Source organism: Petaurus breviceps, unplaced genomic scaffold (assembly GCF_028583685.1).
Source record: "Petaurus breviceps papuanus isolate PSGF00001 unplaced genomic scaffold, PetGlider_PUasm1.0 90925, whole genome shotgun sequence".
In the NCBI taxonomy this organism is placed as follows: Eukaryota; Metazoa; Chordata; class Mammalia; order Diprotodontia; family Petauridae; genus Petaurus; species Petaurus breviceps.
In genome coordinates this window covers 24,330,179-24,345,546 of record NW_027187380.1, presented here as the reverse complement: position 1 = coordinate 24,345,546, position 15,368 = coordinate 24,330,179, and the positions used below count along the sequence as shown (strand labels likewise).

At 37.2% G+C, this 15,368-nt stretch overlaps 1 protein-coding gene across 11 annotated transcripts in view; it reads left to right on the top strand.

The window, feature by feature from the left end:
• Positions 1 to 15,368, top strand: part of CEP112 (centrosomal protein 112) — a 555,671-nt gene that overhangs the window by 339,976 nt on the left and 200,327 nt on the right. The window lies entirely within an intron of this gene.

The window sequence follows — 15,368 nt, the reverse complement described above, 5'->3', positions numbered from 1 at the left end:
GCCCTTTGGACATAGTTCCTAATTCTTCTCCAAAATGGTTGGATCAGTTCACAACTCAACCAAGTAATTCCTCTACTTTACTTTTCCCTACTACCATGCCCTCCTATTCCTTAACCTATCCTTCCCTCCCAAGGATCCCTCCCTTATCCTTCCATTCTCATTAAACTAAGCACACTTCTATATGCCCCCCTTTAATCTATTCCATCAGCTTTCCCTCTAAAGATCCTTCCCTACTCCTCTCCCCCTCCCTATCTCCTTAGCAGAAAACTTTTATACTCTTCTAGATATATGTATTTTGCTCACTCTTGATTCCCAATTGCTCTCTCCTTCATTCCCAATGAAAGTGGGTTTCCAGGACTACCAGCCCTCTTCTCTCATCTGATTCCTCTGTGTCTGTTCTTCCTCTTGCACCTCATTTGTATGAGATAATTATGCTTTTTAGCTGTCCTTACATAGTTTTATTTTTTAAAATCATAGCGTATTCTGGTCTACCTCAATCTGTCTTATGAGCTACCCAATTGCAAATAATAATCTTAGACATATTTCCTCCTATAAAAGACAAACATTCTCTTATAACTTCACTAACTTCCCCTTGCCCTATTTTGATTTCCAAGGAACCATTTTCTTTTCTTTTTTTTTTTTTTGGAGTGGGGGGAAGGTAAGGCAATTGGGGTTAAATGACTTGCCCAAGGTTACACAGTGAGCCATTTTCTTCCTTAAGATTCTTTTCTAATTGATTGACATTCTTTTCATAATCTTTTTTCTTTAATTATTCTTTTTTTTTCTAGTTTTTCCTTAAGCTCTCTCATTTGATTTTTAAAGTCTTTTTTAAGTTCTTCTGTGACCATTTGATGTTACTCTTTGGGGTAGAAGAAGGTTTCTTTACTTCATTATCCTCCTCTGAAGACAAAATCCAGTCTTCTTTATTCTCATAGTAACTCTCTATGGTTGAATTCTTTCTCCTTTGGCTGTTCATTTTTTAAAAATTTGTAGCAGTTTATTTTTTGTAATCACCTCTAGTCTTGAGGTATGGAGAATGGCCTCAAAATCTCCTTCAGTTCTCCCCTCTGTCTTGAAATAGAAAACAAGACCTCCAGTCTTCTGTAAGTGTCCCCAGTCAGCAGCGTCCACACCCCACTGCTTCTGCACTCATTGGAGGTGTACTGGTTCTTTCTCTACCAGGACTATGTCTCCACAGCACTATTGAGTCTGGCATTCCTTGTCAGCAGAGGTTTCCTCGATCTTTCTGGACTCAGACACCCAATTCCCTTCAGCTGCGCCACTATATGTTCAGATCTAACTGCTCTGGGAAGGAGCAGGCAATTCCTGTGAATAGAAGTTCCAAGAAAGACAATACAGGATATTTAGGTCAATTCTAGTTCAACAGGGGCTCCTGATATGGCAGCCACAGTTAGTCTACTCTGTCTTCAAATGAGTCTCTCACCTTTTTTTATATTTCTGTTTATAAGCCTTCCCTCATTATTCTTGGTGGGATGAGGAGAGACTGAGATCTCTTAATAATTTTAAGAAAGTTGATTAAGTTTGAGAAAGAGCTGATTGCTTTTATCTTTCTTTCTTACTTCATATTATACATATTCATAATACATAATACGTATTATGTGTCCTCCACCACTACTTTTCTGATTAGTACAGAAAGGCTTCATTGGTTTAGAACAGTATAATAATTTCTAAACTCATTTTATCCCCCTTGAAAATATATATATATATATATATATATATATATATATATTGTACAGTTTGCATTAAAGTCTCTCTCTCTCTTTTTTTTTTTGCATGTAAGGCAGGACAGTTGGGGTTAAGTGACTTGCCCAAAGTCACATGGCTTGTTTTTTGTGTTAAATGTCTGAAACCAGATTTGAAATCAGGTCCTCCTGACTCCAGGGCTGGTGCTCTATTCACTGCGCCACCAAGTCACTCGCATTAAAATTTCTTAAAACAGTTCTTCTCTCTGAACTGAAAGCAAATGTTGCTTCTTAGAATTAAGTTCATCATCATTTACACAAGTGCTCTTCTAACTGTTTTGATCTTGACTCCCATCAGTAAAAGTTTTTGAGCCCTCACCCCCATATTTATATTTTTATTGATTCATGAGTTATATGCATACATTATTATACAATACTGTTTGTTATGCAATAAAAAAAATTTTTGGATAACCAAATAAATATGAAGTAATATATGACTCTAAAGTCCATAGAAGACCTTTAGAGTTCGTTGAATAAGAGATGGGGATATGAGATAGAGTATAAAGATGGTGGGAAGTCAGGAGACCTCAGGAATTTTGCCTGCTGCAACTGCTATTGATGCTCTGGGTCAGGATAGGCTATAATCATCCAGAGGGGTCCAAGCCTGCAAAGCTCCAGAAGGCCAGAAGGAGGAGAGAAAAATGACAGAGTGCTTAAGGGGCACAGTGTAGTTGTGCTGGAGACTTAGTTGTAGGGTAGGATGGAACCCTTCTTCCTACTGGCCCTTAGGTTACTAACCCCTTGGAGGTAAAGCCACACTCCCTTGAGTTTTTTCCACAACCTGTGTTTTGATAACTAATCACTAATGTACACCATATGTAGAAATAGAATTTTTAGAAAAAAATCAAACCGTTATGTCTCCTAATCATCTTTATTTCTTCCTTTCATTTAACAAATATTTAAATGCCTATAATGTCTGAGACATTGAATTCAGATTTTTCAATCACTTACAGAAGAGATAGGAAGGAAAACTTATCTTTCCATCAAAGAAGGTTTGGGTTTTTTTTGTTTTGTATTTTTTTTTACCTTAGTTATTAAATAAACAGGATAGTGACTCAAAAGCAATATTGGGCAATCCCCACAGCATTTCATTGGTGAAATATAATCTAGTTAAATCAGGAAGAATGCATTGAGAAATAAAAATGGAAGAAAGGAGCAAAAAGAACTATGGTTTTAAGAACATACAATTTCATTATAATTCTGTTCAATAAGCCTATATTATTGTGTTATATATTGACATCAGTAGCCAAACCTAAATTTTTTTCTGTTGAAACATTATTTGGTTTTGATGTGCTACTGAGAAAGAATGAAGGTTATAGAATGTAGTAAAATATATTATAATATAATGACATATACGATAAAATATAGCAAAATATAAACTCATGTGGGTAATATTTTCATGAATAAGAAACATCTGCATCTGAAAAAATCAGTTGCTTTTTTGCAACTTTATTTTGCATTTGTTTTTTTTAATTAAATGCTTTATTAACTTCTAGTTTAGATCATTCATTTCTACCAGGTTTTGAGTTAAAAAATATTTCCCCCTTTTTCTCCTAACCACCACCCCAAAATAGCAATCCCACTGGATATCCCCTCTTCCAATCTACTCTCTCCCATGTCTTCTCCCATACCCTCTCTGATTTTCAAGTACAGCATGGTGGATCTCTATGCTCCAGCACCTGTAATATCTTATTTCCCATTTACATGTAAAATAATATTGATAATAGTACATATATATATGTATGTATATGTATATACATATATTAAATATTTGATTTTAAAACTTTGAATTCCAGATTCATTCCCTTCCTCCCTTGTCACCCACCCTTACTGGGAAGATAAGCAATTCAATATAGGTTGTACATGTGCAACTATGCAAAACATTTCCATAGTAGATATATTGTAAAAGACTGACTATATTTCCCTCCCTCTTATCCCACCTCCCAGTTGCTCTGTTCTCTACTATGATCCTGTCCTTTTTCAAAAGTGGGTGCTTCCAACTTCCCTCCCCTCCAGCCTACCCTCCCTTCCATCATCCCTCTTCTCATACCCTTCCCCCCTACTTTCCAGTAGGGTGAGATATGTATTTACTGTGTTTGCCATTCACTCCCTAAGCCAAATTCAATGAGAATAAGGTTAACCAATTCCCTTTTGCCTTCCTGTTCTTCCCCTCCTTTGTAACCCTTTTCCCTTACCTCTTCTGTATGAGATAGTTTACCCCAATCTGTCTCTCCCCATCTCCTCTCATTATATTCCTCTCTCACCTCTTAATTTCACCTTTTACACATCATCCCTTCCCATTAAACTGGTCCTGTGCCCTCTATCTATGTATACTTGTACACATATATACAAACATTCACATATGTATTCATATGCCCATATACCCTCCTATATAGACATATATGAGTACGTGTGTGTATATACACATTTGTATTCTCTTCAATTATTCTCATACTAAGAAAAGTTTCATAAGTTACAATTGTAATTTTTCCATGTAGGAATGTAAATAGTTCAACTTTGATAAGTTCCTTATGATTTCTTTTCCCTGTTTACCTTCTCATGCTTGTCTTTCTTCTTCTGATGCTCTTCTTGCTTCTTGATCTGAATGTCAAATTTTCTATTCAATTCTGGTTTTCTCATCAAGAATGCTTGAAATTGGGCGGCTAGGTGGCACAGTGAGTAAACCCCTGGCCCTGGAGTCAGGAGGACCCGAGTTCAGTTCCGGCCTCAGACACTTAACCCCCACACAAAAAAACTAGCCATGTGACCTTGGGCAAGTTACTTAACCCCAAATGCCCTCCAAAAGGAAAAAAAAAGAATGCTTGAAATTCCTCTATTCCACTGAATGACCATAGTTTCCCCTGAAACATGATACGCAGTTTTGCTGGGTAGGTGATTCTTTGTTTTAATCTCAGCTCCTTTGCCCTCCAGAATATCATATTCCAAGACCTTCATTCCCTCAGTGTAGAAGCTGTCAAATCTTGTGTTATCCTGATTGCATTTCCATAATATTCAAATTGTTTCTTCCTAACTGCTTGTAATATTTTCTCCTTGATCTGGGAATTCTAGAACCTGGCTAAAATATTTCTAGGAGTTTTCTTTTTGGTATCTTTTTCAAGAGGTGATTGGTGGATTCTTTCAACCTCTGTTTTGCACTGTGGTTCTAAAACATCAGGGCAATTTTCCTTGAGAATTTCTTGAAGGATGATTTCTAGGTTCTTTTTTTTTTATCATGGCTTTCAGGTAGTCCAATAATTTTTAAATTATCTCTCCTGGATCTATTTTCCAGGTCAGTGGTTTTTCCCAATGAGATATTTCACATTGCCTTCTATTTTTTTATTTTTTGGATCTGTTTAATAGTATCTTGGTTTCTCATAAAGTCATTAGCTTCCATTTGCTCCAATTTAATTCTGAAGGAATGATTCTCTTCAGTGAACTTTTGATATTCTTTTTTTTCCATCTTTTTAAGGCATTCTTCTCCTGATTGCCTTTTTGGGCCTCTTTTGCCATTTGAGTTAGTTTATTTTTTAAGGTGTTATTTTGTTCAGTCAGTTTATTGACTCTCATTTCATAATTTTCTTGCATCGTTCTCATTTCTCTTCCCAATTTTTCCTCCACTTCTCTTATTTGGTTTTCAAAATCCTTTTTAAGCTCCTCTATGGCCTATAACCAGCTCATATTTTTCTTGGAACCTTTTGGTGAAGGAGTTCTGACTTCACTGTCTTCCTCCTGCCCCATGCTTTGATCCTTTTTGTCCCCAAGATAGGAGTCTAATGTTGGATTCCTCTGTTTGCTTTGCTTCCCTCATTTACTCATGTTGCCACTCAATTACTTGACTTTTGAGATTTTTGCCACAGTAGGACTCTGCTACCAGACAGGGGAGCTTTGTCTCAAATTCTGGGGTTTTCTCAGCTGCCAAAGGTGTTTGTTGGGTGCCCTCTCTGAATCCTCCACACTCTCTGGAAAGCTGGTCACAGACCCCACTACCTCCACTGTAGACCTTAATCCAGATCCAAGCATGTTAAAACAAGAGCAATTACCCCTCAGACTGGTCTCTTGGTCCGCCTACAGTCTGCAGGCCAGGAGCTGAAGCTACCACATGGCAGTGGCTGCAGGGCTGCAGTGCCTCAGTGACTTCTGCCTCCAGGTGATAAAGGCTGATGCACTCCCAAACTATAGGATCCCAAATTCCACACTGCACTGACCTCTCACTTTGTCCTTAGCATTTATGGGTTGATAATTCTGGAAACCACCACAGCTGCTGGTGATCTGAAGTCCCTCTAGCCTGTGGTTGGTCATGCCCACCCTGGTGCTAAAACCTCAGGCTCTCTGGGCTGGGGTCAGCTCCCAGATCACTGCGCTGGTTGCTCCCTGCCGGCCTGCCAGGCTGTCCTCAGCAGGAGGTTAGCTTCTCTGTGTCATTTTGTGGGGTCTGTAGCTCCAAAGTTTGTTCACAGTCACCTTTTACATGAATTTTAGGTGGTGGGAGCTGGAACCCAGGGTAGTCCTATTTCTGCTCTGCCATCTTGACTCCGCCCCCCCCATTTTGCATTTCTTAATCAGAACCTTATTGTTACTTTGGAAACTATTGGTCCAATTGCTATCTCGTTGATTAAAATTGAATTTACTTTTTAAATTGAAAGTTTTAATTACAAGGAACATCCTTCAGTTAAGTGCTACATAAACCTCAGTTCAAAACTCTTGTAAATATTAAAACATGAGGTTCCATTTATCAATGAAGTCAAGTGGAAAGAGCACTGGAATAGTAGTGAGATGAGTGGAATTCTAATCTAACTCTGCTATTTCGTAGCTCTGTATGACATTAAAGAAGTCAAATTCTTCAAGCTTCAGTTGTCCTGGATATAAAAATGGTTATAATACCTGTCCCATCTGCTCTATTAGGGTTATTTGTATCAAGTAGGGTAATGAATGTGACAGCACTTTTAAAAAGTCGTGCTCTACACAAATTCAAGGTTTTAAAAAATAATGTTTATATATTAATTAATTACTTAAAATTAGGTGGGGCATTACTACTTTAATCATACCCATCCTGATTAACTCTAGATCCATTTTTTCTTTATTAGTCATGAAATTAATATATAGTGTATATAACCTGTTTAAATTAACTTATAAAAAAGAAAATAAGTAAAATATTGTTAACTATAGTTATTGTGTTGCACAAGTAAAATAGTGTTAACAAATGCTACTAGAAAAAATAATATGTAGTTTCTACCTTACAATTGGAAATTGAATAAAACTATAAGTTGTTTATCTTACCCTCTTATTGGTTACTTCTTAAATCTAGAATTGTTAAGAAAAATGTATGTCAAAGAGATATGATTCCATATCCATAGCAACATGTGTTTTTCTGTTTCTAGCTTGTCAACACCTTTTATTGCTAATAGCTTTTAGGAACTTAAAATAGAGTAGCTACTGGATTACTGCTATTACTTCTTCCTAAATTGTTTAGCTGATACTTTGAGTATAAACTTAAGTAGCATGTTAATGAATGTCCAAACTATAGGCAACAGTAGGGTAGGGGTTGCCAGGTAAAGGACAGAACCAGGGCAGCTAGTCACGTACATAGGACTTGGAGTTACCAAAACTTGGAAAGGTATGTATACTAAGAATCTATGTAAGCAAGACAGATACTTAAGAGTATATAGTCATGAATGGAATCGCAAGATTGGAGGTCATTGGAGAGACTGGGGCAATCCATAGGAGCTGATGAGATCACCAAGTGAAGTAATATAGAGGGCCCAAGAGAGAGGGCCTAAAGAGCACCTATGGTTAGAGACATGATCTGGAGGAGGATCCAGGAAAGGAGCAGTCAAATGGGTAGGAGAAGAACTAGGAGAGAGTAGTGTCCCAAAAAACCTAGAGAGGAGAGCATAGAGAAGGAGAGGGTGATAAGCAATGTCAAAATACTATAGAGAGGGAAATGAAGATTGAGAAAAGTCATTTGATGTGCCAGCTAAGAGACCATTATTAATTTGGAGAGAGTAATTTCACCTGAATGACAAGGTAAGAAACCAAATCACAAACAAGAAAGAAGAAAGTGAGAGGAGAGAAAGTGGAGGCACTTATTTGTAGACAACTTTTTGGAGGAGTTTAGCTTCTATGTAAATAGCAATTGTTTCTGTTTTGGCCAGAAACTCTGAGGGTCTTCTCTTCCCAGGTTGATTTTTTTTCCCACTAGGTAAAGAGGCCATTCTCTGCCTCATTTCTTACTTAGCTTTAATCACTCAATTCTAACTGAGACCTGGTAAAGACCTTTGCTTAAAAAGATCAAGGTCTCCTACTGAATACAGGGCCTTCACCAGCCCTAATCTCTGTCTTGCCACTGGATGCAGATGGCTCCAGAGGAGAAAGTGAGGCTGGTGACTTTCCACAAGCTCTCTCTCCCTTAAATCCAATTCACCTCCCTGATGTCATGGTTCTCTTCAAGAATGAAGAATAAACAACAGCAGCAGCTGCAAAGGACTAAAGAAATATCAGACTGATGATAATGGGGATAGAGGGATTAAGTGAGGTTTTGTTTTTGTTTTTCAGGATAGGGGAGTCATAACCATGTTTTAGGCAGTAGGAAATAGGCCCAGCAAGGAGGGAGAGAACAAGGGAGGGCTAGAGGGAGAGAAGGAAGGAGGGAGAGAGAATACATGAAAGAGTGGGTATGACAGAGGGGATAATTTGTTAGAGGAGATGAGATGGAATGAACAAGTAGAGGGATTAACTTTGCTAAGGTGTAAAGCCACTTTATCATATGAGAGGAGTGAAGGAGAAAGGCACCTGAATGATAGGAGATGAGGAAGAGGGAGTTCACAGTGAATGACATCTATTTTTTCTCAAAAATGTGAGGCAAGGTTCTTAACTGAAAGAGTTGGAGAGAGTGGGAATTTTAAGGTGGGATTTAAAAGTTTGGAAGAGCTACTGTGGAGAGTGGAAGAGGAAGCTGATAAGAGAGGTAAAACTAGGATTGTCTAGCAACGGTAAGGGCCCAGTTGATGTTCTGTAACATAAATTTGTAGTGGACCCAGTCAGAACAGTTGTAAGAATTTCTCTACCTTCATTCAGCTGCACGTGTATAAGAGTGAGGAAATTTACAAATGGTGAAAGTGATCCAAGACTGAAACTTACTTGGGTGTAATTGGTAATATAATGAGGGAGCTAGGGATTTAAGAGATGAGGACAATGTAGAATTGAATTGGTTCACCAAGGAGTCAAGATGGGAAGAAGAGGGGGAGTTGCCAGTGCAGATGGCCTGGTATAGAACTGAGGGGGTCAAGGAAGGAGGTCATGATACAGATAAAGAATATGATTATGTTAGGGAAAGTAGAAGGAGAAGTGAAAAGCCAATAGATTATGATCTGCAATATCATTATCCATTAAAGAAGTACCTGTTTGAATCTAACAAACTAGCATTTCTAGCAGTATGTTAAATAGTGATCATAATGGACATACTGCTTTATAAAAAATAATTTTTTATTATCTTTATAAAATCTTAAAAAAATAATTTTTGTCTCTTTTGTTTTTATGTTGCCAAAATTTTCCCATATGTCCCTTCTACTTCCACTTCCAGGAAAGTTATCCCTTATAACAAAGGACTTTCTTTGTTATAATAAAATGGAATAAAAATAGGAAGAAAAGATCTGTAAAATCTATCAATACATTGAAAAAAAATCTAACAACATATGCAATGTTCTACACCTGTGCACCCCACACTTTTGCAACATAGTGCAGAGATGTGTCTTCTTGTATCTTTTCTTTTAATTCAAATTTATTCTTAATAATTTTGTAATATTTTGGTTCAAATTATTTAGATTATTGTTATTTCCATTTACATTGGAAATAATAGTCCTTGTTAATAATTTTCCTACTACTGTTTCCTTTTTTTTGTATCTGGTCATGTTTTTCCATGCTTTTCTATATTCATCGTTTGTCATTTCTTAATGGACAGTAACATTCCATTATATTCATGTACTGTAATTTGTTTGACCATTCCTCAATTGAGGAAGCCCCTATGTTGTTTATAGTTCTTTACTACTTGAAAAAGTACTGCTATAAATATTTTCTTGGTTGACCCCTTTTGTTCTCTTCTCTTCTACTTCTATACTGTTTAACCTAGTAACCTCATCAGCTCCCATGGATTTAATTATTGTCTCTGTGCTGATAATTCTCAGATCTACTTATCCAAACCTAACTTCTCTCCTGACCTCCATACTTACCCACTGTCATTGCATCTCCAATTGCCCATTTCTCTAGACATCTTAAACTCAATATGTCTAAAACTAAACTCATCTTTCCCTCCCATTCTACTCTCTAACTTTTCTCTTACTGTTGAGTATACTATTATCCCCTCAGTCTCCCAGGATCAAAATCTAGTTGTTTTCCCCTTCATCTAATCTGGTACAAGTCCTATTGTTTCTCCCTTTTAACATCTTTTGTTTATGCCACCACTCACCTTTCAGATTGATCTCCCTAAGGCACAAGTCTAACCATATCACCTGTCATTCAGCAAATGAATCTAATCAAATGAATTTGATCCAGGGATCAAATATAAAATCATGTTTGCCTTCTAAATCCTTTTATAACCTAGCCCTTTCCTATCTTTCTAGGCTTCAGATACCTTATTTACCCCACCCCATGTACTTTGTGATCCAGTGACACTGAACTCTTTGCTGTTATTTTCATAGGACACTTCATCTTCTGACCCCAGATGTTTTCCCTGGTTGTCTCCTACCCCCAGCAATCTCTCCCCCCACAACCACCCATCTCTGCCTTCTGGTTTCCCTAGAAAATACCTAAAAAATAGACTAACTCAAATGGCAGTGAGAAAAATGCCTTAAAAAGCCAAATTTGCTAGATGGAAAAAGAATCTCAGAAGCTCACTGAGGAGAATCATTGCTTCAGAATTAGATTGGAGCAAATGGAAGCTAATGACTTTATGAGAAATCAAGATGCTGTTAAACAGATCCAAACAAATGAAAGAATAGAAGGCAATGTGAAATCTCTCGTGGGAAAAACCACTGACCTGGAAAATAGATCCAGGAGAGAGAATTTAAAAATTATTGGACTACCTGAAAGCCATGATCAAAGTAAGAACCTAGAAACCATCATCCAGGAAGTTCTCAAAGAAAGCTGCCCTGATGTTTTAGTACCAGAGGGCAAAATAGAGGTTGAAAGAATCCACACCTGCTGAAAAAGATCCCAAAAAGACCATTCCTAGGAATATTATAGCCAGGTTCCGGAATTCCCAGATTAAGGAGAGAATATTACAAGCAGCCAGGAAGAAACAACTTGAATATTGTGGAAACACAATCAGGATAACCCAGGATCTGGCAGCTTCTACACGGAGGGATCGAAGGGCTTGGAATATGATATTCTGGAGGTCAAAGGAGCTGGGATTAAAACCAAGAGTCACCTACCCAACAAAACTGAGTATTATGTTTCAGGGGAAAATATGGTAATTCAGTGGAATAGAGGACTTTCAAGCATTCTTGCTGAAAAAACCAGAGTTGAATAGAAAATTTGACATTCAGATACAAGAAGCAAGAGAAGCATGAGAAGGTAAACAGGGAAAAGAAATCATAAGGAACTTATCAAAGTTGATCTATTAACATTCCTACATGGAAAAACAATACTTGTAACTTGTGAAACTTTTTTCGGTACTTGAAGGGATTAGAAATATATATACATATATATATACATATTTATATATATATGTCTATGTATGAGGGTCTATGGGCATATGAATACATATGTGAATGTGTGTATATATGTTTACAGGTATACATAGATAGAGGGCACAGGACCAATTTAACAGGAAGGGATGATACTTAAAAGGTGAAATTAAGAGGTGAGAGCAATATAATGAGAGGAGATGGGGAGAGATAGATTGGGGTAAACTGTCTCATACAGAAGAGGCAAGGGAAAATGGTTACAACAGAGGGGAAGAATAGGAAGGCAAAAGGGAATAGGTCAACCTTATTCCCATTGAATCTGGCTTGAGGAGGGAGTGAAATACACACTAAATAGGGTATGACCCTCCAGGAGAATAGGGGGGGAAGAGTATGAGAGGGGGGATGATGGAAGGGATGTGTAGCACAAGCATCCCAGCGTCCCCAGGGTGTCTGCCAACACAGATTCTTGGATCTGCTTTGTTAAAGGAAAGCAACTCAAAATGGGTTAAAAAGCTTACTTTAATCAGTCAAATATATATTGTTCTCCTAATTCAGCGGAAAAAGGTCAGCACCCCGAACTTCACAATATACAGACAGAATTATCAAGACAGAGAAACAAATCAAGTAGACAGATTTCCAAACTGTCCAACCATTACATCCATACCAAATCAACATCTGGGTTTTTCAAAGCCCCAGGGACTCTCAACAACAGCTTCCCAGATTTTCATCTGATCAAATCACAGAACACTTCTCAAAGTGAGCCCCAAAACAAAGCTACACATCAGGGCTTATATACCCTTCTCCTGGCTCAGAGAATGTAGCAACCTTATTGACTCACTGGCCAATCAAGAAGTATCTACTGAAAAACAAGCCTCCCACCCCAGGCTCCAGGTGCACTTTAGCCTAGGGGCAGGGAAGATCTTAAAAATTTACATTCCCATTACAGGAGGGGGAGGGGGGAAGTTGGAGGGGAAGTTGGAAGCGCCCACTTTTGAAAAGGGATGGCATCAAAGTGGAGAATAGAACAAGTGGGAGGTGGGATAGGAGGGAGGGAAATATAGTCAGTCTTTTACATTATATCTACTATGTTATTGTTTTGCATTAGCCACACATGTACAACCTATACTGAACTGCTTATCTTCCCAGTAAGGGTGGATAACAAGGAAGGAAAGGAATGAATCTGGAATTGAAAGTTTTAAAATCAAATATTCAAATATGTGTGTGTATGCTATTATTAATACCATCTTACATGTAATTGGGAAATAAGATATACAGGCACTGAGGCATAGAGATCCACTGGAAAAGTCCAAAGGGGTGCGGAAGAAAATATGGGAGAGACAGATTGGAGGAGGGGATATCCGTGGGGCTGCTACTTTGGGTCTGTGGGTAGGGAAAAAACGGGGAGAAAATTTGTAACTCAAAATCTGGCGGAAAAGAATGATGTCAATCAGAAATTAATAAAGCATTAAAAAAAAACAATCAGATATATGTACCAGTTGCAAATATGGCACCAATGCGTTGAGCTCCCAGGAGTAGAGGACCACCAAGCTGCATAGTGAGGTACAAACCATCCCAAGTAAGAACACGTTAAAGCGTCCTTGTTCATTAGTATTGAAATCTGGCCCATAAGTGGCTACTACAGGTAACAGAGATATCCCATCTCAAAACAAAACAAAAATACGATCTGACATATGGAAGTGCTTTTCCTCCTTTTTCTTCAATCCTATCTTTTTAAAAAATTTCATATTGTTGTATATGTGTATACACACACACACACACATCCTATTTCATTTCCTTGTTCTCTTAGGAATTTGTATTTTATCAGGCATTGATTCAATTTCCTGTCTTAAAATGTTTATTTAGAAACAATAGTAATGTTTTGGATTTCGTTTTACTCATCTTTCCTTAAAATTTTATTATCTCTCCAAGTGATTTAACTGCTTGTGACCTAGGTTTTGAGCTGAATTTTCTTTTTCCTCTTTGGTGTTTTTTTCCCCTTATATTCATCATTCATTTCTGACTCTTCCTTATCTGATGTTGAATTTATGCCCACGGCTGGACATTACAGCTTCTTCATCCTTTTATCTTATTAAAGAATTTACTTTTAGCTGGCCTCAATCCCTGTCCCAAATGATTTCTGAAGATACAGAACTAGGCCAAGATGTTTTCCAGGTCCTTTACCTTATGTTCTGGTATGGGGTATTATGCAATCTGCATCCATTTTAAAAAATGTTACAAAAAGACCAAACTAGGTGCTGAATTTGAGACCATGCTCCTTGATCAAAGCCACTCGGTAGTTGCTCTCTTCTGTTTCCATTCCTTTCCAAGTGCACAACCTGAACTGTCAACAGTTCTTTGCCACTGTGCATCCATAGGTTGGACACCTCCTAATATTGGGTCCTTCTTCAGTCCACACTGGTTCTGCACACAGCTCAAATTATGAATGACAGGGCTGGCAATTCATTCCTGTTCCTTGTCTCTACAAAGTGGAAGGCCCATGTTTGCTGGAACCAAGACCACTTCTTGCACTAACACATAATCACAAGCCCCAGTTCAGTCTAGGTACTGGAAGGTACTGCAGGGTACTTTCCTAGCTAGAATGTCCACAGTGCCTGCAGACCTCTGTCAGTGGTCACCTAGGCTGGTAATCATTGTGATTTTCCTTAGATTTTCCTCTGATAACAGTCTAGTGCTTGTGCTTTCTAGGTTTTTGTCAGAATTATGGGGAGAACTGGGCTATGTTACTTCTTTGTATTCCTACAACCATCTTTACTGGTCTCCTCAAGAATTTGGAGTAATGTTGATGAGGATGGAGATAAAAGAAGAAGAGAAGAAGGCTGGTGATAATTTTTTTCTAAATGGCTGAGTGATTAGTATAGGGACTTTAGTCTTTTTATCACCAGCACCTACTCACAGTGCCTAGAACATAGTAGGTATTAATGCTTGGTCGATATTAAATTGGTCGATTAATTGATTAAACTGAAATTTCAATGGAAAGTAGATCTCATGAAGAAATTCCCCATATAAATAGTAACTTTTTAGACCAGTTTTCAGTTTTCATCTCTTTAACTTAACTTCATCTCTTTAAGTTTTAATTTCCCTTCAGTTTGGTGATTGGGTGCCAAATTTTTCTTTCTGTTTGAAAAGGCTCATTTGGTTAAATTCAGTATGTATGAGCATGATAAATATGGAAATATGTTTTAAATAATTGCACATATATAACCTTTATCAAATTACTATCTTAGGGAGGAAGGAGAGGAGAGAGAAAGGGAGAAAAATTTGGACCTCAAAATTTTACAAAATAATGAATGTTAAAAATTATTATTACATGTAATTGAAAAAATTAAGTACTGTTTAATTTTTTTTAATTTAAGATTTCTTAAAGAAAAATTATTTTTAAAATTCTCTTATTTTGAAGAAAAAATGAAAATAAACACACTTAAACTAAACAGTGTTCACCTTAATTATGCCTTGATTGAAACTATAATTGTTTAGAAAATCTACAATAGTAACTTGTGTTGTGTTTTCCTAATAATTATATTGCAAAATCAACATATTAGTTTTGAGACATTTCATAAATAAAACAATTATTTTTCTTTAGTGTAAAATTTGAGTCTCTACATTATGTGCTTCTTAATTTAATTAGCCATAGTCAGTATCACCTTAATATCATATCAGATTTGTACCCCTCTGTAAAATATGTTGCTGATTTAACAATAGTAGAGTTTTGCTTTAAATTGACCAACATTTCCTCTCCATTTTCCATGCTCTATTGATATACTTTATACTTGAGTTTAGAATCAGATACAAAAGGAGCAGAAGGAACTGTTTTGCTGTACTTTACTTTTATGGAAATATCCATCCCTAAATGTCTAGAACAGAGAAACAAATGGATAGATATAATATTAGGCACATCTGTGAGGCT